At 40.8% G+C, this 20537-nt stretch overlaps 1 protein-coding gene across 5 annotated transcripts in view; it reads left to right on the top strand.

Annotated features, from left to right (window-relative positions):
• The window catches only part of RFX8 (regulatory factor X8), a 255588-nt gene that overhangs the window by 156485 nt on the left and 78566 nt on the right, over positions 1-20537 (top strand). For 4 of the 5 annotated variants that reach the window (XM_073897873.1, XM_073897874.1, XM_073897872.1 and 1 more), the window contains one exon: positions 3756-3824. The gene's annotated coding sequence lies outside the window, so the exon portion shown is untranslated. Of the gene's footprint in view, positions 1-3755; positions 3825-13543; positions 13600-20537 lie in introns of those variants that run through there. The other variant, XM_025868768.2, reaches the window with a different exon arrangement.

Below are 20537 nucleotides of genomic sequence, written 5' to 3'. Positions count from 1 at the left end.
TGTAATTGTGTGGTAGTTTGAATGTAGGTTGAAATGCTAGATCAGAATAAAAAGCCTATGATTGTTAAGTGATGCAATCTGAGCAGACAGTAGTTCATCTATACATGTGTGGGCTAGCCCCTGAGAGCCCAGCCTGTCTCCATTAGAACCACAACTACACCCAGTGAGTCCCACAAAGGAAGCAGCTCTCAAGCGTTCCCCTGGCCTGGGCTGTTTCTATACAATGCTTAACAATCTGCTGGTGGAATTGTTCCCTGCCACGGACTAAATATGTGTGTCCCCTCAAAACTCCTATGTTGAAGCCAAATCCCCAACACAATAGTATTTGGAGGTAGGGTATTTGGAAGGTAATTAGGTTTATGAGGTCATGAAGATAATGGGATTAGAAGAAGAGATCAGAACCCCGTCCTCTCTGCCCTGTGAGGACACAGCAGGCAAATGGCTGTCTGTAAGCCAGGAAGAGAAACCTGACCAGAACTGAATCTGCCAGCACCTTTTTTGGACTTCCTAGTCTCCACAACTGTGAGAAATAAAAGTCTGTTGTTTAAGCTACCCAGTCTGTGGTAGTTCGTTCTAACAGCCCAAGGTGACTAAGACCTCCTCCAGTCCCCTTTCCCCGGAAGGCTGCACTGTATTCTCCCCGACGGAGGGACTGTCCACTTCCTCTCAGGGAAGGTAGCTTTGGAATTTACTTTTGTTCAGCCCCTATCTGGTGACACACTAATGTCTGTAGCAGAGCTTACTCAGAGGGAAATAACCTGCTCCTAGTGTCACTCTCTAAACCACGAAATTAGTCTTTAACAAGAGAAAAGGTCGTTAACGTGACTTCACATGCACAGATACAGGTAGAGGTCACACATTCCACCATTTGTAATGCCCAGCTATTATACGGATACCCTGAGTCATTTCCCATTGTTGAGACTTCAAGTTGTTTCCAAGTTTTTCGCTGCTACAAATAGCAATGATCAAAACATTTTTATGCTGCTTGCTTTTTTTCTAACTTTTAGATTTTTCCTCAGAGTAAAGTTTCCTGGTTAAAGTGTATGAGTTATTTTATAGCTCTTACATAAAGCCTTATTGCTTCATAAAAGCCACAACTATATACGAGGTAGCAGCATGTGCAAATGAGCCTCCTCCCTCACAGGCCTGCCATACTAGGTCTTGCCATTACCCCTTATCTTAACGAGTTTAATAGATATATAATGAGCCTCTAGATTTATTTTACTGTTCATTTCTTTCAGTGAGAGTTGTATATGTGTGATTAACAAAATGCTAACACTCAGAGAATCAGTTATCATTCTGCCAATAATCAGAAATCTCTGCTTGAAGGTCCATAGTTTCAACTCTGCCACGGCACTTTCCCCATTCTCAAATCCACAAGGTATTGTTAATATGAGTGATACTTCAAGGGATTTATGGGGACAAATGGTGGAAGAGAAAGCAAACAAATGAACAAATAAGCAGAGAAGTATTTCCTCTTTCAATCTGGGCCTCCTCAAAGTCACTGTGTTCGTTGAAGGCCATCTAGTGGACCCACGAGGGAAAAATGCACAGTGGTGTGGGAGGGAGGCCAGCTTCCCAGGCACACACAGATGCGGGGGTGAGGGATGCAGGCCTTTCAGGATGAATGCTGGCTCAGAGTCCTGTTTCCTCACCGGAGGAAGGGCTGTAGATTTCCCCAACTCCCATCAGCTCCTATGTACTATTATTTCACATTTCTTGAGGAAATGATAGGCCAGCTTCTTCCTGATGGAGGTGTGTAGAAACCAGAATGGAATGAAAAACATGTTGTTACATTTACTAAACTGTGCAAAGTTCGGGACTGAGTTAAAGAAATGAATTTCTAGTACATACGTGCATGCTCGCATGCATGCGTGCGTGCGCACATGCGCGCGTGGACGCGCACACATACACACACACACACACAAGCAAACCACGATTCCCATAAAGTAAGGTGCCAACATTACAGGTATATATTCATCCACCAAACATTAGATGAGTTCCCAGTATATGAGCACAACCATGCTCATGCTACAGATGACTCTAGCTGGAACTGATAGTCTAGAGAAAGGGAAAAGACTTAGCTGTGAAAAGTTAGTTAAGGTAGAAGGCAATGAGACTTGAAGAGCAAGAGGTCACTCCGCTCTAGAGAATCAGAGAGCCTTCCATGGAGGAGGTGGACTTTTGGTGGTTTATTTTTGGTTTCATTTAAACAAAATAATACATGCTTGTATTATTGAAAAAAATACAAAAATTGGGGGGAAAAAGGCAAAAAGTGGACTAATCCTCTCACTCCCCATGTGCTTCCATTCTTGACAGGGAACCACTGCTTAGAGTTTGTTTTGTGTAGTTCTGAGAGGTAGATTTTGAAGGATGATAAGGTCTGGCCAGTGGAAGGAAGTGGGATAGGGATGCTATGGTAGGACTCTCTGGAATGGGAAGGGTTAACTCTAGATGGGCACCTAGCCCTGTTATCATCGTGATATTTTAATTTTCTGATAGTCTCGGGTCTCTTGAGTTTCTGGTAGTACTCATAATTTAAAAAAAAGAGAGAGAGAGAGAGAGGAAAAAAGAACTAGTTAATTCATTCCAGATACCTGGCTTCCTTCAAACTCCCCAGATTTTTTTTCTTTTTTGGTTTGACCACGAAGTGAACCCAAGAGTATGAATCATAAGCCTTCACCTCGTGAGTGTTCTATTCCAAGACCTTTGACTTTCGGAACTTTTTATATTGCATTCAGATACTCGGGCAAGTTAATATTTCCCTGCTTCTTCTGGTCCTTGAAAGGAAAGCTTGCATTGATCTCTAAGACTGGGGGACATTTGCTACACAGCAACAGGTCCTTAACTCCCAATGCAGTAACTAGCAGCCTTGTTCTTTGTGAACCTCCCAGACTAGTTCATGTGGCTTTCTTCTGGATGACCTGGACTTAGCTCTGTCAGAGTACTTAACAATCCATATTGTAAATTGCTATTAATTATTCAGCTCTATGCAGACCATATCCATGAAGCCTGTCTACTCACTGTGATAGGCTCAGTGCCTAGGATCTCAAATATTTGCAGAATGAATGTATGAATAATGACCAATGTTCCACAAGAAATTCTCTGTTCTAGGCGTGGCCCCAGAGTAAGTGCATTAGCCGCTAGACACGTGTGATAAAATAATAACTCACTGACAGCTAAGCACTGTTCCCCACACAGGAAGTCTGAGTTATTCCTCCTTTGTGGATATCCCAACTCACTCATTTTTTAAGAGAGTTAGAACTTTCCGGGATCAAACTGCTCAGTGCATGACACACATTCTTCCGGACCCTTTTCCTGCCACTACTTCCCCCATCAGCAGAGCCTGACAGTCAGCATTTGCCACAAAATCATCATTAGTGGGGCGCCTGGGTGGCTCAGTCGTTAGGCTTCTGCCTTTGGCTCGGGTCATGATCCTGGGGTCCTGGGATCGAGCCCTGCACTGGGCTCCCTGCTCAGCGGGAAGCCTTCTTCTCCCACTCCCCCTGCTGTGTTCCTGCTCTCACTATCTCTTTCTGTGTCAAATAAATAAAATCTTTAAAAAAAAAAATCATCATTAGCATATCTCCTGGATGGTGTCGCTGCACTGCCTGTGCTTACCTTTCCCACTCGGGACCTTCAGAAGGAGCCAGCCTGCAGCACAGAGTGTGTAAAGCCCACCCATAGACAAGGGTCTACCCAGACCCCCTTGCCACTTGACCTCTTGATCCACATTTCCCGTTTCTCTTTTCCAGAACTCTTCAGTTCCTTGATGTCCTCCTCAGCCTCCGCATACCTGCCTGAGGTCCTCCGTGTTAGGAGAGGTGAGGTGCCATTACAGTATCTATCTAAAAATCTTAGTGACTTAATAATGACAAGAGTTTATTTCCTGCTCACGCTACTTGTCCACTATGGGTTGGTGGAGGACTTCTGCTCACTACAGTCGTTTAGGGACCCAGGCTGGTGGACGTTCCTGCTCCATACACAATTTCATGATCACTACAGCGAAGAAGGCAACATGGTGAATCACAAGCTCCCAAAGCTTCTGCTCATATTTCACTGGCCACAGCAAGTCACATGACCATGCCTCATGGCAGTGGGTTCAGGGAAGTACAGTCCTGACGTGCACCAGCAGGAGAGAACTGGAATATTTGTACCTGGCTTTAGTGACAACCAGACTCTCCTTCCATTGACAGTGTGATTGGACACATTGGACAGCCATGCTGACCTTGGCCGTCCTGCCTGATCCACAGCTTTGCTTGCTCCTTCCGTTTTAATCTACTATAGTCGCAGGGGAAAATTTCTGGCGGAGGAAACCAGACCACTACTTCCTGCCAGAGGAAGGAATTGATCATCGTTCATGTGAGATCAGAGTTGCAGTATTAAACAGAATTCCCAGAGAGTTTCCAAACACTTTCTTAACCAGTAGCTTGCATTCAGCCAGCCAAGTAAGCTCCACAAACATTTCTTAAACCCATAGGATGTGCCAAGGACCCTGGGAGGTGCTGGGGTTACACCTATCAACCACACACACTTGCTGTTATAAAAGAACTAAGACGCAGGCAAGCCGATTAAAAAATATCAGAGCAAGCCTTGCTTTCTTTACTGTCCCTGAGTTAGTGATGGAGCCAGAAGAAGGGGAGCTGATGGGAAACTCAGCATCAGGCAGGTCAGCCTTGCTCAGGCACAAAACTGCGGAGGGTGGAAAGGGGTCGGCCTGTTCTGTTTGCTTCCGCAGAGAAGTTGGGTCAGGTAATCATGGGGCTGCCCACCCTGAGGCAGGACTAACAGGAAAAAACAAACACGAACATGTTGCTTTCAATAAATTGAGGCGAGTGGACTTGGCCTGGGTTCGAGTTTCAGCTTCTATACTCACAAGTGTGCCAACTCTCTGGGCTGCTTCCTATCTGGAAAATGAAGATTTTGTGTGGCTTAAATGAGATAATGTCTACAAAGCACTTACCACAGTCTCCTGAATATGGGAGACAGCCAGGAAATGTCAGCCTCTGCTAATGTTATGTGAAGCTGCTCCAAGCACCTGCAGTGGCTACCCAGTTTATGTGATCAGTTTTCATCCCTCTCCCTCTTTTGCAACAAACTGTGTTTCAGCAATAATCATGAAATGGAATAAGTAATGTTAATGGCCAGAAAAAATGCAGTAAAATTTTCTTTTTCTTGAGCTTTCTATATATAGTCATGACAGTAAAACAAAATAAATACCCAATACAAAAAAGGAAGCACATTTTCAGTACAAGAAAGGAGAGAAACAGTGGATTACTGTTTTTTAATTACAATAATTTTTTTAATATCAAGGAGAAAGATGTATACTTAAAAATTGGTCCATCATGGTAATGGACAAGAGTACAGTTTAATAGCCACTGAATAACAGTAAGGTAAAAAAAAAATTTGAATTTTAAATACTCACATTTTCAAAAATTACTCAAATTTAATCATGCGTTTTGTATGGGGAAAATTTGTACATAACAAAAATATCATACCTTGCACTTTGCATGGTTTCAGTTTTAAATTTCAGAAGTGAAAACTCCAAGTGGTTATATAGAAAGTCAGAATAGAAGCAACTCATATTTTGTTTCTTCATCTTTGCAATCATTCTGCTACCACTGTTTATTTCTTATTTTTTTCTTATTGTTATTGTAGATTTATTAAATCTACTGTTTAAATGCAGGCATATGTAGTTTGACAGATGATTGGACACGAACTTGAAGTGAACTCACTCAAAAGAACACAAGGCCAGTTTACTCTCAAAAGGAATGGGTATAGCTGAGTCCAGGCTAACCCAGGGCCAATTGTATAGTTGGAAGTTCTCTGAATTAATGTTCCCTGGTACATAAAGTTTATTAAGGACTATGGTGGGCAGAACTCTAAGATGACCCCCATGTTCCAGCCCCTGGTGCAGAGGCATCTTCTCCCGTTATTCAGTGAAACACTCCTCTAGGCACTGTTGTGAGGGACTTTGTGGATGTAGTTAAGGTCTCAAATCAGTTGATCTTGTAGGGAGATTATCCAGGTGGCTTGGCCTAATCACATGAGCCCTTTAAATCTGGTTGTGGAGGTCAGAGACATAAGAAATCCGAGATGTGAAGCAGGAGAAATTTCTGATGCTTTGTTGCTGGCTTGAGGATGGAGGGGGCCACAGGGCAAAGAACGTGAGTGGCCTTAGGAGCCAAAGACTCAGGCTGGCTGACAGTTTGACTTCTGTCTTAGGACCTGGAGCAGAGAAGCAGCTGAGCCACACTGTGCTGGATCTACATAGCTGGGAGCTAATAAGTGGCTGCTGGGTTTTCTGTTTGTTTTTTAGCTTTATTGAGGCATAATTGACAAGTAAAATTGTATATACTTAAGATATTGAGACAGCTTGATGTTTTGATATATGTATATACTGGGATATGATCACCACAAGCTAATTAACATATCCATCATCTCACATACTTTTTTTTTTTTAAAGATTTTATTTATTTATTTGACAAAGAGAGACACAGCGACAGAGGGAACACAAGCAGGGGGAGTGGGAGAGGGAGAAGCAGGCTTCCCGCTGAGCAGGGAGCCCGATGATGCGGGGCTCAATCCCAGGACCTGGGACCATGACCTGAGCTGAAAGCAGATGCTTAACTACTGAGCCACCCAGGTGCCCCCTCACCTACTTTTTTGTGTGTGGCAAGAACACTTAGGATTTACCCTCTTAGCAAATTTCAAGTATACAATGCAATATTTTTCACTATAGTCACAGTGCTGTGACATTAGATCTCCAGAACTTACTCATTCTGCATAACTGAAACTTTGTACCCTTTGACCAACATCTCCCCAGTTCCTCTATCCCCCAACTCCTGACAACAACCTTTCTACTCTGTGCTTCTGAGTTTGACTAGTTTAGATTCTATGTATAATTGAGTTCATGCACTATTTGCCTTTTTTGTGTCTGGCTGCTTTCACTTAGCATAATGTCCATGCTATTGATAATGCCCATGGTTCATCCGTGTTGTCACAAATGGCAGGATTTCCTTCTTTTTCATGGTTGAACAATATTCCGGGGTGTGTGTGCGTGTCCGTCTGTCTGTCTCACATTTTCTCTATCCATTCATCCATCAAAGAACCTTAGGTTGTTCCATGTCTTGGCTATTGTGAATAGTGCTTCAGTGAACACAGGGTGCAGATATGTCTTCCAGATACTGATTTCATTTCCTTTGGATATATACCGAGAAGGGAATATTGTTTTGAGCCACTAAGTTTGTGGCAGCTTGTTATGCAGCAATAGAAAAATTAATATAATGAATAAGTAATACAAATATGCTAAAGTTGACATAAATATTATTAAAATGTATAGTAATTGCACCAATTGTTTAGAACTTAAACGAAAAAAGACTGTCAAGTGAGGACTTCTTTATCACTGACTTTGTTTAGAGTTGCTAGAGCACAGTGATAATAAAAAGCTGGCTGACTTTTAGTTGGTTTTATTATTATTTTAAAATTCTTTACCGATGGTGCTTCCCCTTTCTGCCTGCAACTGAGGTGGCTGATCCCTTTGCTCTGTTCTTGGTAAGCCACTGAGGACTTGGAACCCAAAAAGAGAAAGAACCTTCTAGATCAAGCAGCTGTTTAGAAGTAGAGGAGAAGTCCAACCTCAGGCCTCATGACTCCGTCCTGCCCCTTATTAAATTAAGGCTGCAGGTGTTCTGGGAAGAATTGTGCCAAGTCTTCTGTAAGTTTTCTGGTGAAATCTTAGTAAGGTAACTAGCTAGGATCCATCAGTAATCATGAGCTAAGGAATGCAAATTCTTGTCCCAAATGAACCCCTAATTGATTTAATGCTACTTATACCACATAGGGCTGCTTTGGTTGCCATCTGTCTAAGTCTGCTCGGGCTGCTATCACAAATGCCACAGGCTGGGTGGCTTAAACAACCAACATTTATTTCCCACAGTTCTGGAGGCTGGAAAGTCCAAGATCAAGGTGCCAGTGGATCTGTTCCTCTCGAGAGCTCTCTTCCTGCCTTGCAGACGTCCGTCTTCTTGCTGTGTCTTCATATGACAGAGAACTCCGGTCTCTCTTCCTCTTCTTATAAGGACACTAATCCCATCATGGGGCCCCACCCTCATGACCTTAGGACTTCAACATATGAATTTTGAAGGGACACAAGGAATTTTGAAGCATTATATATGATATAACAATATCATATGCTTCTGTGCTGTGATATGATTTCCTACATTTTGAAGGACATGCTATTTTGGAATTGTACAGCTGGAAAGATCTTAGAGATCTTACCCTCTAGGTTTCCAGTTCTGAGCACAGAGCAAGCTCCAGAGTACCAGGGGACCCAGAACAGGTTAGCCACCCCTCACATAGCACACTTTTGTGTGCTGTAACACATTTGTATTTAGAGATACCATGGCCACATTTATTGGTATTTATGTCACAATTCTTACTCAAAGGACATTTGTGGTTTGTCAGTTGTATGTACTTTGAAGGCATTATCCATTTAGTACATAGCAACATTTCTCAAATCTGTGAACCTGGTGACACCTAACGCTATATCCCTGGCTCTTAATCAGAGAAACCCTGTAGTATGAGTTAAGTGCTATATCTTCCAGTGACCACTGTACCAGTATGTTCCAGTAACATACAAAGACGTAGACAGTCACTGAAATCTTTGTATAATACTTGGTTTTCCAGATAATCCTAAATATGCATATTAAGTCCTTTTTGGATCACTGTTCAAATGATAATAGATAACACTCATGGTGTGCTCACTGTGTGTCGTTGATTGTCTAATTTAATCCTCACAGTGAGTCTCTGGTTTGGTACTTTGGTACTTTTCAATGTTTCCATATGAAAGACCTAGATCCCAAAATGACCAGCTGTCTGTCACACAGCTAGTAAATGGAAGGGGCAGAATTTGAACCCAAGGGGAGAGCACCATCATAGGAGGCAAGTCTCCATGGGTGTAAGTGGGGAGGGGATTACTTATCACCCAGTAAGTCCCAAGATGATACATGTGGGAGGAGGAATGGGGAGTGGGGAGAGGACACCAAAAGGTAAGAGGCAGATGAAGAAAATGAATACCAGCATTCCACCTCAGCGACCTCACAAGTTTACCAAGAGCACTCCCTAATTGTTTAAGACTAAATGAACAAGTCAAGGACACTATGCCCCTGAGGAAGTATGATGGGCAGTCTAGGCAGGGTGGGGATTGGGTTAAATAAACTTCACAAGTACTCCAGATTTCTAATGTTCTTTCCAATCTTGACTCCTTCACCATAGAAAACCATCTAATACCAGTGCGTTGGCTATAAATCAGGGGCACTGTGTAGATGATCTATGTGAACTGCTCTACTGGGCGCTGACTGACACCAAGATAAGTTAAGTGAATAGAGGAAGCTTGTAAGCTGCATAACACCAACCTCTCTTCTACCTCCTTCTTCCAACCTTGTCCCCCTGGACATCTGAGGCTCATATATCCTCCAGACAGTCCTCTTGAGTGGGATCCATTTTGAGGTGACCCAGTGGGTCCAGATCCAGCCCACACCTGGGCAGTCTCACCCCTAGCCTCTTGTCAGGTGGGAGTCAGATATCAGTACACTATGTCCCTCAAACCCTGGATGCACAGTCATCTCCCTGAAGCCTCTCTATCCCTTTGCTTTCCCAGCTTCCTGAACATTTAACTGTATATTCCTTTGGCTGCCCCTTGAGATCCCCACTGATGTGGCACATTCCCCAGACTTTCCAACTAGCTTGGTGAGGATGCTTTGGGTTAATTTGTACCCTAGCCTCCTTCCGCACTCAGTGTCCCTCTTTTCTCGCCTTCTCCTCTTGAATTTCCTGCCCTAGCCCTTGCCTGTGTAAGCATACTAATACCTTGATTGGCTGTCTTCTCTGTTGCCCAACCCCCACACCCCCACGTGCCTGGTTTTGACATGATGCTGGGCTGCCCTCCCTTGCTATTGACTTCTCTCTCTAGTTAACAACGCTCTACCAGCAGGGTGCTCGTGTATAAGATTGTTTCTGGGACACAGGCATGTGTAAAAATGCCTTCCACTTTAGCAGAAAAGCATTATTACTTCATTCCCTCTGCAGCTTTGGTGAAAACTCAGTGACAGATATTTATGGAGGAGATACTTACTGTAGCTCTGCATCTGAGGACACCTGGGAAGGATACTTTCACAGCTGATCCACACAGTGAAGTCACTCTGGCCATTAGGAACCTTCAAATGGGTCCCTCAGGTGGGCTGTAACAAGAACAACCTTAGGAAATATACATATATTCACAGTCCCTAATAAATAATAGGCTCTCCTCTTGTATATCAACTTTCTTCTAATTTGGGATGAGTCCCCTGCATATTCAGGCCACATCTCCTCACAAACCTTGAAATGACTAAGGCAGCTTCATGTAACTTTCTCTGCTTTGGAGTCTTAGTCTGAAATGAATTAGTCCTTGAATGTCCTTTTTGTCACTTCATTATGACTATGGGCCCTGGTGCAAAGGGAACTCCTGGTAGCTGCTTTAATATCCTAGGGTTTCCAAGTTGAATATGCCAAGTAGGCATTCGGCATGATCCTCATAAATAGGGATTCCACACTGGGCTTGTGGATCTTCAGAATACCCACAGGGACAGAGGATTCAATACCTCCACCCCAATGACATACGGCCCCCATGGTTTTAAAAAGGAGAATTTAGAAAATTACTGTGATGGCTAATTTTTTGTGTCAACTTGACTGCACCAGGGGGTGCCCAGATATTTGGTAAAACATTATTCCAGATGTGTCTGTGAGGATGTTTCTGGGTGAGATTAACATGTGCTCCTGTAGACTGAGTGTAGTCAATTGCCCCTCCCAATGTGGGTGGGCCTCATCTAATCCATTGGAGGCCTGAATAAAACAGAAGAATCTGAGTAGGAAAGATTCACCCTCTCTGCCTAATTGTCTTTTGAGCCGAGACATCCATCTTTTCCTGCCTTTAGACTCAAAATCAGGCTGGAGCTTATATCATCAGCTCTCCTGGTTCTCAGGCCTTCAGACTCAGAATGGAAATATACCATAAGCTCTCCTAATCTCCAGTGTGCTAATGATAGATATGATGTGTGTATATGTGTTACAGGATATACATAGAGTCCTATTATTTATAGGACTATAATGTCTTATAGTATATGTATCTATATCTATTTATCTGTCTATATCTTTTTGGTTCTGTTTCTCTAGAGAACACCTACTAATATAATTAACCAGATGACATACATTAATATTTCCAGCTTACAAATTGTTTGGGGGGATATTATATCAATTTTCAGTCTTTATTGAGATTATAATGATCATGGATCAATGAGTTAAAGACTATTACAAAAAATTCTGATGGATTTGTAAATTCATTGGATCAAGAGAATTTTGCTTTATTGAATAGAAGACCTCTACAGAAGATCTCTTGGGCTTTTGTTAAGAGTGATTTTAATTTTGATAGTATTACTAGTCATGAAATTTGACTTTCTTCCCATGAAACAAATATTTACCCTGGGTCATTAGAAAGGATGAATGATTTCACTGCCTGTATTGCATTCAAGACCAGACAGCCACAACAACTTAGAGCTGCCTGGTTCCCAGCTGGAATTTATCTTATTTGGATATTTCTATGTGAAGAAAGTTGGAACAGGGATTAGGTCCCAGATTTCAGAGAATAGGCAGTATGTAATATCAAGGAGGAAACAGGATGATAAAATGTTCAGGTGAGGAAATGATGTTATACTCAATTTAGAAAACAAAATTCAAAAATACTTAAGCCTTTAGTAGAGTGTTTTTTTAGCTTAGCTGACCAGCAGTTTCAGTCTTTTTTTTAAAGTTCTTATGATCGAGCCCCCAAAGAATTAAAAGTGCACATGGTCCAGGTTTTACATGGGTCCCACCAAAATCATGAAAAGAGATCCATTTTATAACCTATACCAGCAGTTCTCAAACTTTTTGGTCTCACTCTTCAAAATTTGAGGAACCCAAAGAGCTTTTGTATATTTGAATTCTATCTATTGATAGTTACCCTGTTAGAAATTAAAACTGAGAACTTAAAAGATATATTTATTCATTCACATTAATGACAATAATAAATCCATTAAGATAAATAAGTTTTATGAAAAAGAAGGCAATAATTTTAAAAACTTTAATGGGGAAAAAAAACGTTAATGGGAAGAGTGGAATTGTTTTATATCTTCCCAAATCTCTTTAGTGTCTGGCTTAATAGAAAACAACTAGATTCCCATAGCTGCTTCTGAGATCATGACCTGAGCCAAAACCAAGAGTCGGTCACCACCAGCTGAGCCACCCAGTGGCCCCTCTCATCACTGCTTCTTTATTCAACTAGTCACGATACCACACATCTGGTAGCTTCTAGTAAACTTCAGTGTACACTTGTGAGGGAATGAGAGTGAAAAGGCCAATTACAACTTAATATTCTTGTGAAAATACTTTTAAACTGGCCCTGAACGTGTCTAGAGATCACTCAGCAATCCCCAGAGCACAATTTGAGAGCCACTGGCCTGCACGACACCTCCTAAAACACCCTCTCCCTTCCTCTCACCCGCTGAAACTGCTCAGGGGTTCTCACCATAAGACTGTCCAGTATCCTCAACAGCCAGCTCTGTGATTTATTCCTGGGCTTCTCTGCCTGTGTCCACAACACCAGGACTGTGTTGATTTAGAGGTACTTAGTTTTTGTCTGGGGTTTGTGGTGCCTCTGCCATCTCTCAGATTGTCCCCAACAAAGGGGAGCCAGGAGCACTTCTCAGAGTCCACCTCCATTTCCATCCACCTCTGCAGTCCTACCGTCCATACGTTTCCTCCCATTCTGCATCATACAGTATAGAAACTGTGACCAAAAAGGCAGTTCTTTCAACACTCCAAAGTAGACCTTCTTAGGCATTTAGCAGTCACTCCCCATTCACCCTCCCCCCAACCCCTACAACCACGAATCTACATTCTGCTCTCTGGCGATCTATCTCATCTAGATATATCATATAAAAGGAATCACACAATATGTGGCTTTTTGTGTCTGGCCTCTTTCACTTAACATGATGTTTTTGAGGATCATTCGCGTGGTAGCGTGTGTCAGAACTTCGTTCCTCTTCAGGGCTGAATATTATTCCATTGTAAGGATAGACCACATTGCTCACTCTTTATAAACCCATCCTTGGCCCTGACTGCTGACCTGCCCACCTTCCTGTTTCCTGTCTTTATTCTCCTCCAGGGCAGGAACTTCATTTCCCTTTTCCCAGCACCTAAAAGAATACCAAGGAGATAGTGGGTACTCTTAAATATGTGTAGCCTGACTGGCCAGCTGACCTTTTTTCCATACCTTCACACCTTTGCTGTTCTGCTTCCTTCCAGCATTTGTTCGGCAGAAAGTAAGGACCACCACCCAACCTCAGGGGCAGGCTTGGGCTGGCTCCTTCCAGGCTGTCGTCTAAATGAGCTAACAGTGCAGGATGGGGTCACCTTCGTTTGCAAAACCCCAGCTTCCATCCCTTGGGCTGACAGGTATTTGGAGGCCCATCTGAAGAGCTAAAAATAGGACAGCTGTCCACATGGGGAACACTGCACTGCAGCCAGGTAAGCCTCACGGGCACTGAGCAGACAGACTCCTGCCATGTCGTCAGCAGGATGGGGTGGGAGGCCATGGGGAACATGGGCTGTTGTGAGCAGACCTCCCTGATTACCCTTGGGCCTTGACAGTGTCTCCATACTTCTTTGGAGCTCCCTTACATTCTCCCTCTGTGTGCCAGGCTCTGTGCCTCTTAATGCCTCTCAGATCTGGAATATCTTTTCTTTTATGGGACAGTGAAAACCTATTCTTGTTCTTGCTACTTTCCCCCCAAATTTTGTCTGTGCCTAAAACCAGGAAACCCCTTTGCCACCTGCTAACCCATCATGTCCATCAGAACAGCCTGTGTTTGAAGGGAAGTTTGTGCATATCTCAAAAACAGTAAACTGCTTTAAGGGTCTTTTATTGGTAATATTCCGGAATAAAATGGTGACGGGGATCAAATCCCTGCCATCAGGAACTACTTGAGCTGGGCTATGTATCTCTCATGACTACCCGTCTATCCCTCTTAGGGTAGGGCCAGCTTAGGGCAAGGTCAGTTTACCGTCCACCTGACCAGGAACTAACTGTTTGGTTCTGATAATTGAATTAGACATGTTTTCTTCAGAGGTGACAGACAGCTTAGCCTCCCAGCTCCAGCAGCTCATTTTCAAACTTCTCTCCAGTAACATCATTTCGATATATGTAGCACAGAAGTGTGCTTAAAGTGCACTTTGTAAAATAATGTGAAAGCTTCTTCTATAAATAGACTAAAAGGAAGAATTCTCTTTTTTAAAAAGCAATAGACATCCTCATATTGCCACTCCCATGACACATGAAATACTGGCTTTCAGAAATATTTTCCCCAAAGGTTACAAAATGCCTTGCATCATAGGTTGCTCTTTGATTTGGTAATAAAAAGTGATCGCAGTAGCCTATTAATTTACAGAGACTAATTCAAGCCTCGGGATACAGTCTAGAATTTTGTAGGCAGTTACTAACAGCTGCAAAAAAAAAAAAAAAAAAAAAAAAGTGCATCCTAGGCCAGAGGAGACTCATCATAAAAATGATAGCAATGAAATCTGCAAGGATTATGGAGCAGCAATGCTGCAACAGTAACCAGACTGATTCTGCCGTAGAAAATACATCACGTAGGTGACTAGGCTTCCTGGTTTTAATTTCGACTCAGGAAACCATGTGAGCATCTATTATGTGCCAGGGATGTACATGGACCATAAATACAAAACAGCTGTGATAAACTCAATCTTGAAAAAGCACCTTTCTTTTAGAAGCACAGTGGAAGAATGTGATCTTCACCGGGGGCTGGGAAAGTTCCTCAGAACAACTGTCACCTGTCCATCATTTGGGTATAAGGCAGGGAAAGGAGAAGGGAGGAAGCCCAGATAACTCAGGCTTCCTAGCTTGGCTATCAGGACAGGTGAGAGTAGACTAACCAAGACCTCAGGGGTAGGCTTAGAAGGTTTGGGGCCTGAGTTTGAACCTGAGGGTTGGAGGTGCCTGAAGAATTTTCATACGGCTTTTGGGGAATATGGCAACAACAGTTGTTTGTTGACAATATAGTTTATCTTTTCAGTTCTCTTTATTTCCTTTTTCTTTTTAAACTACAAACACACTCTATTCACACTCTTTTAAAGGCCGATTGCTAATCTTTTATCACTGGAGTTCTTAAATTATTCTTGGCTATAGACTTGGATTTGTATGAACTTAGAGCTCTCCTTTGTTTTCTCATCCCATGCTGGGGAACCCAGATAATTTCTGGTCACAGCTGCAGATCTGTGGTTGTAACTGATCTCCTGGAAAATAGCCGTAAAGTTGCTGAAATTATCCTTTTAAAATTTTTACTTCATTTCTTGACATAAAATACTTTAGCTTTGTTCTTGTGGGTAGATCTCCATTTCTGGAATTTCCCCAATGACGCTGTATTATCAAAGAGCTTCATGCATTTTTAAACAAAATTATCCTACTTTTCAGAGCCTTTCAGTTCTTTTTCCAGGGACTTCAACTTTCTAAAAAATCCGGAATGTAGCCAACTGTTGCTCCCATTAGCTACTGCGTTGCATGTGGACTTTTTACCTCCCCTTTAAATACATTGGTAGAAATTGTATTCATTCTTTTGTTTTTCTGCTAAGATCATTTTTTTCTCAGCATGTTATTATTATGTATTGATTTTTCCTTACATACCTAAATTTGTTGTTGCTTAATATTTACCCAACCTCCACAACATACAGAATATGTAACATCAGTCCCTACCTTCTAAGAAGTTATTCTTTTAAATATCAGCTGCAAAGGTACATATATTACTTTACCTTGATACTTGAATCAGAAATTATATTTTAAAAGATGGACTACAAAAAAAAAAAAGATCGACCACAAAAAACACAGGACTTGCACATGGCAAAAATTCACCCAAACAATAAATAGGTTAATTAGCTAATTAATAAAACAAAGAAAAGGAGAGGGAAATATTTGCCAGATATCCAACTGAAATGGTTAACATCCAAATTACAACCTTTACTAGAGGAAGGGCTCTTACGAATCAATAAGAAAAAGCCAAGCACCTTAATAGAATATCAGGTAAAGAATATGATTAATGAATTCACAAGAGAAATTCAAAAGCCATGAAACGTGAAAAACAACTCTCCAAATAACTAAAGAAATAAAATTTAAAATAGAAATGAGAAAAAAAAAACATGAATTAGATTAGCAACATTTTTTTTTAATTGACTTAAAAAACAAACCACAAACATCTAATGTTGACCAGCATATGAAGAAAGGGGCAGGCTTTCTCAATCACTACGTGTGGCAGGAAAAATAGAAGCAACTTTTCTACAGAGTAATTTGACAGTATCTTTTCAAAATTTAAACATGCTTGCTCCTTACCTCAACAATTCCATGTCTAGGAAAATATGCTAAGAATCATCCACTTGTATAGAGAACTCTAGAATTTTTTTCATTTCTCTGTTGTTTAAAATGAGGGGACCAGGGGCACCTGGGTGGCTCAGTCAGTTTAGCATCTGGCTCTTGGTTTCAGCTCGTGGGTCATGAGATCAAGCCCCACGTTGGTCTCTGCACTCAGCAGGGAGTCTGCTTGAGATTCTCTATCTCCTTCTCCCTCTGCCCCTCTTCCTGCTCTCTCTCTCTCTCTCTCAAATAAACAGATAAATCTTTTTAAAAAATTAAAAAATAAAATAAAATGAGGGGACTGGATAAAATTGCCTGTTTGATAACAAAAATATATTGCCTTAATAATAATAATAATAATATATTGCCTTTATAATAATAAAAGAAATTGCTTCTCATAACAGTAAGAAAGCTACTACTATTGAGAAGAAAAATAGAGTATGTGAGTGAGGTTTTCCAAAAATAAATAGAATATTATTCATTTAGGGGCACCTGGGTGGCTCAGTCAATTAGGCGTCTGCCTTCAGCTCAGGTTATCATCCCAGGGTCCTGGGAATGAGCCCCACATGGGGCTCCCTGCTCAGTGGAGAGCCCACTTCTCCCTCTCCCTCTGCCCCTGCCCCCTACTCATGCTCTCTCTCTCTCACTCTCTATCTCAAATAAATAAAAAATCTTAAAAAAAGAATATTATTCATTTATATATCATATACCATTTATATATATCATAGAGATAAGCATTTATGTACCATAAAGAGAAGCAGTAATGCCTCATCCATTTGACATAGCTTGGGGAACCTGGACATGACTGGGTGCTGGGAGTGTCTGTCAAACATTAAGATAACACAAGGGTCCATTTAAACCAGCATAGTGTTGATAGCTAAAAAGTACTATGGAGTCAAGGGTCAGCTGACTCTACTGTCCTTTATGCCAGAATCGTTTCTAAGGAGACACATTAATTGCTCATGTGAAAATAACTCTTATAAATTTAAGCAGATATGGAAAAAAGTAATGTTAGTTGCTCAAATCCATTTTTTCCCACAGTACAGTGTTTAATTTAAACCTGTGAACAAAATAATGAATGAATACTTAATGTGTTGAGTTTTATCGTGACTTTTAAATTTATATATAAATTGAAAGAGGCAATAAAACAGTTTCAGTGTTACTAAATGGATTTTTACAAATAATCCTGAAGAAATTCTATGTGAGTGTATTTCAAGACTCACAGTTTCTCCAATATACACTGTTTAGCATTTAATTCCTTAACCTCTTGTATTTTTGCTTATCTGTTTTTATGTTTTGTTGTATTTGTTACACATGTTAAAAAAAAACAAACTATGCAAAGTTGGGATTACAATACAAGGGTGACTGCATTTCCTTTCAATGTCACTTAGGGACATTGTTGAACAGGCCAACTCAAGGATTATTTAGAGAATGTACCTTTGCTTGAGTTACTAATTACTACTGATTTGGCCTGGATTCTTAATTGTAGATTTTTGTCTAGTTAGGTTTATAAATATTTCTGTCTGGTAAAGAAAGTTACACTCAAAGTTACAGTTTTCTTGCCCTGTTAGGACATAACTAGTTTTGTCTCTAATACAAAGTGTTAGAGGCTGAATTGTGTCCCCCACCCCCAAATTCATATGTTAACATCCTAACCCCCTGTACCTTATGGTGTATTTGAAGACAAGACTTTTGAAGAGGTAATTAAGTTAAAATGAAGTCATGAGGATGGGCCCTAATCCAATCTGACTGGTGTCCTTATAACAAGAGATCAGGACACAGACACACACAGAAGGATGGTCCTGTGAAGACAGAGGGAGATGGCCAGCTACAAGCCAACAAGAGGGGCCTTGGGAAAAATCAGCCCTTGCCAACATCTTGATCTCTGACTTTTGGCCCCCACAAATCATGAGAAAATAAATTTCTGCTGTTTAAGCCTCCAGTCTGCAGTATTTTGCAATGTTAGCCTCAGTAAACAAATACACTTAGCAAAGCCATTTCAGTAGGTCTTTCCTGACTAAATGAATTCTTAAATTCCACTTTGAAACAGCTTTAATGTCATACTGAATCTCTTACTAATGTGTTAAATAAACCTTCTATATTTGTTTGAAAGTCATGTTTTTAACATTTTGAACATTATACTTTGACATAAGTTTTGTAAGAAGCCCATAACATTATCTCCGTTTTCCTATTTGACATTTATTCCATCTGAGTACTCGTTTCTAAATGTTCTATTGTTAAATCTTTTGATATTTGATAACATACTGATCAATTGGTATGGTCATATCATCAATTGGTATGAGTCAGTAGTCTCAGCAGCCTTTAGTCCTTGTTTTGTTTTGTTTCTAGTGTCCCAGAGGGGCTTCAGTTGAAGTGCCCTATGGCCAGCCTTCTTCCAGTTCATTCAGATAATTCTACTTCCTTCTTTGTATTACCTTAGGCCAGAGGGAGCTGAGAGATTGCCTCAGAAGGGCCCATGCCCTGAAAGCCTTTTTAGATTAAAAAAGAGCAAGCAGACAAGGGAAATTGAGGCTTTTCCTGGCTTAAGAAAGCTGTTGAGGAGAAGTCAGTCTGGCCCATCACTGATGCTGCTCTGCAGGGAGGGTGACATTGGATATTTTGTATCACATTATTCAGTGATGTTAGCAGATGTAAAATCTAATAGAACCCTTGCCCAATTCATCTGGGACTTTATCTTTAATCTCACCCGTCAGAATCTGACACTTTATTCACATCAAGGCATCCCTTATTTATATTACTAAAACAGCCATTCCACCTCACCAGGGTGGATTAAATTGCTTCCATTTACCAAAGACAGAGAATAGGCCTGCTCTTTACAAGGAGATGGGAGATAGTCCTTTTTATTTAGAAAAATATTAAGTAATTTTCAGTTAGAGAAACATGTATTAGCTTATTCAAAGCACTAGGAGCCAAGAAGGAAGTCCATGGCCCAGTGCAGAGAATGGTATCATAGTATTTGGAATTATTATTAAATAATTATTTAATTTAGTAATTAATAAATAAGTAATAAGTTGGTACTGATACATGCTACAATATGGATGATCCTTAAAAAGATTGTACCAACTGAAAGAAGTCAGACACTAAAGACCATGTATTATATGATTCCACTGATACATGGAATGTCCAAACTGGGCAAATCCAGAGACAGACAGTAGATTAGCAGTTGCCTAGGGATGGGAGGATGGAGGAGGTAGGGAGTGACCACTAAGGTGTGCAGGTTTTCTTTAGGAGTAATAAAAATGTTCTAAAGTTGATTGTTGTGATGGGTGCACAACTCCATGAATATACTAAGAGCCAGTGAATTTTACACTTTAAAGTTTCTGCTGGATTGAGTTTTCTGCCTAAGGTGGGGAATGAGAGGGAGTGATCATTCAGCCAGCAATCTTTTATCTTTAACAACATGGAGCAGCAGGAACTCTCCGCACTGCTGATGGTAGCGTACATTATTATAACCCCTTTGAAAACAGTTTCTCATGTTGAATAAAATCGAAGAATTACATACGTTATGACCTAGCAGTTCCACTGCCGGGAATTTTGGGGGGCAACCAGAATGCTTGCATGTGTGTACCAAAAGACATTTCGTAGAAACATTATTCAAAATAGTCCCAAACTATTGGAAACAAGCTAAATATCCATGAATAATAGAATGGATAAATAAAGTGTTGTCATACAATGTGTATGGCAACACAATCCTATGGAATACTATGTGGTAAAGAAAATGATTTAACTATAGCTAGAGGAAGCAACATGGATGAATCTTAAAAACATAAGTAAAAAGAGTTCTGATGCAAAAAATTAAGTGTTTTCATATATAATAATTAAAATCAGTAAAACTATATTGTTTAAGGATGCATAGTTAGGTGGTAAGGTTATAAAGAAAAGCAAAGATGGAATTATCATCAAGGTCAGTATAGTAATTGTATTTGTGAGGAGAAATTATGATTGAGAAGGTCCAAGAAAGGCAATATGCCATTTCTTAACTCAGTTGATGGCTACAAGAATGTTTACATATTAGTATAAACTA

The sequence above is a fragment of the Callorhinus ursinus genome, unplaced genomic scaffold (genome assembly GCF_003265705.2).
Source record: "Callorhinus ursinus isolate GAN/ISIS: 27379988/994484 unplaced genomic scaffold, GSC_fseal_2.0 scaffold10, whole genome shotgun sequence".
Taxonomy (NCBI): Eukaryota; Metazoa; Chordata; class Mammalia; order Carnivora; family Otariidae; genus Callorhinus; species Callorhinus ursinus.
Note: the sequence above shows the minus strand (reverse complement) of the source record. Positions and strands in the feature narration are given on the sequence as shown.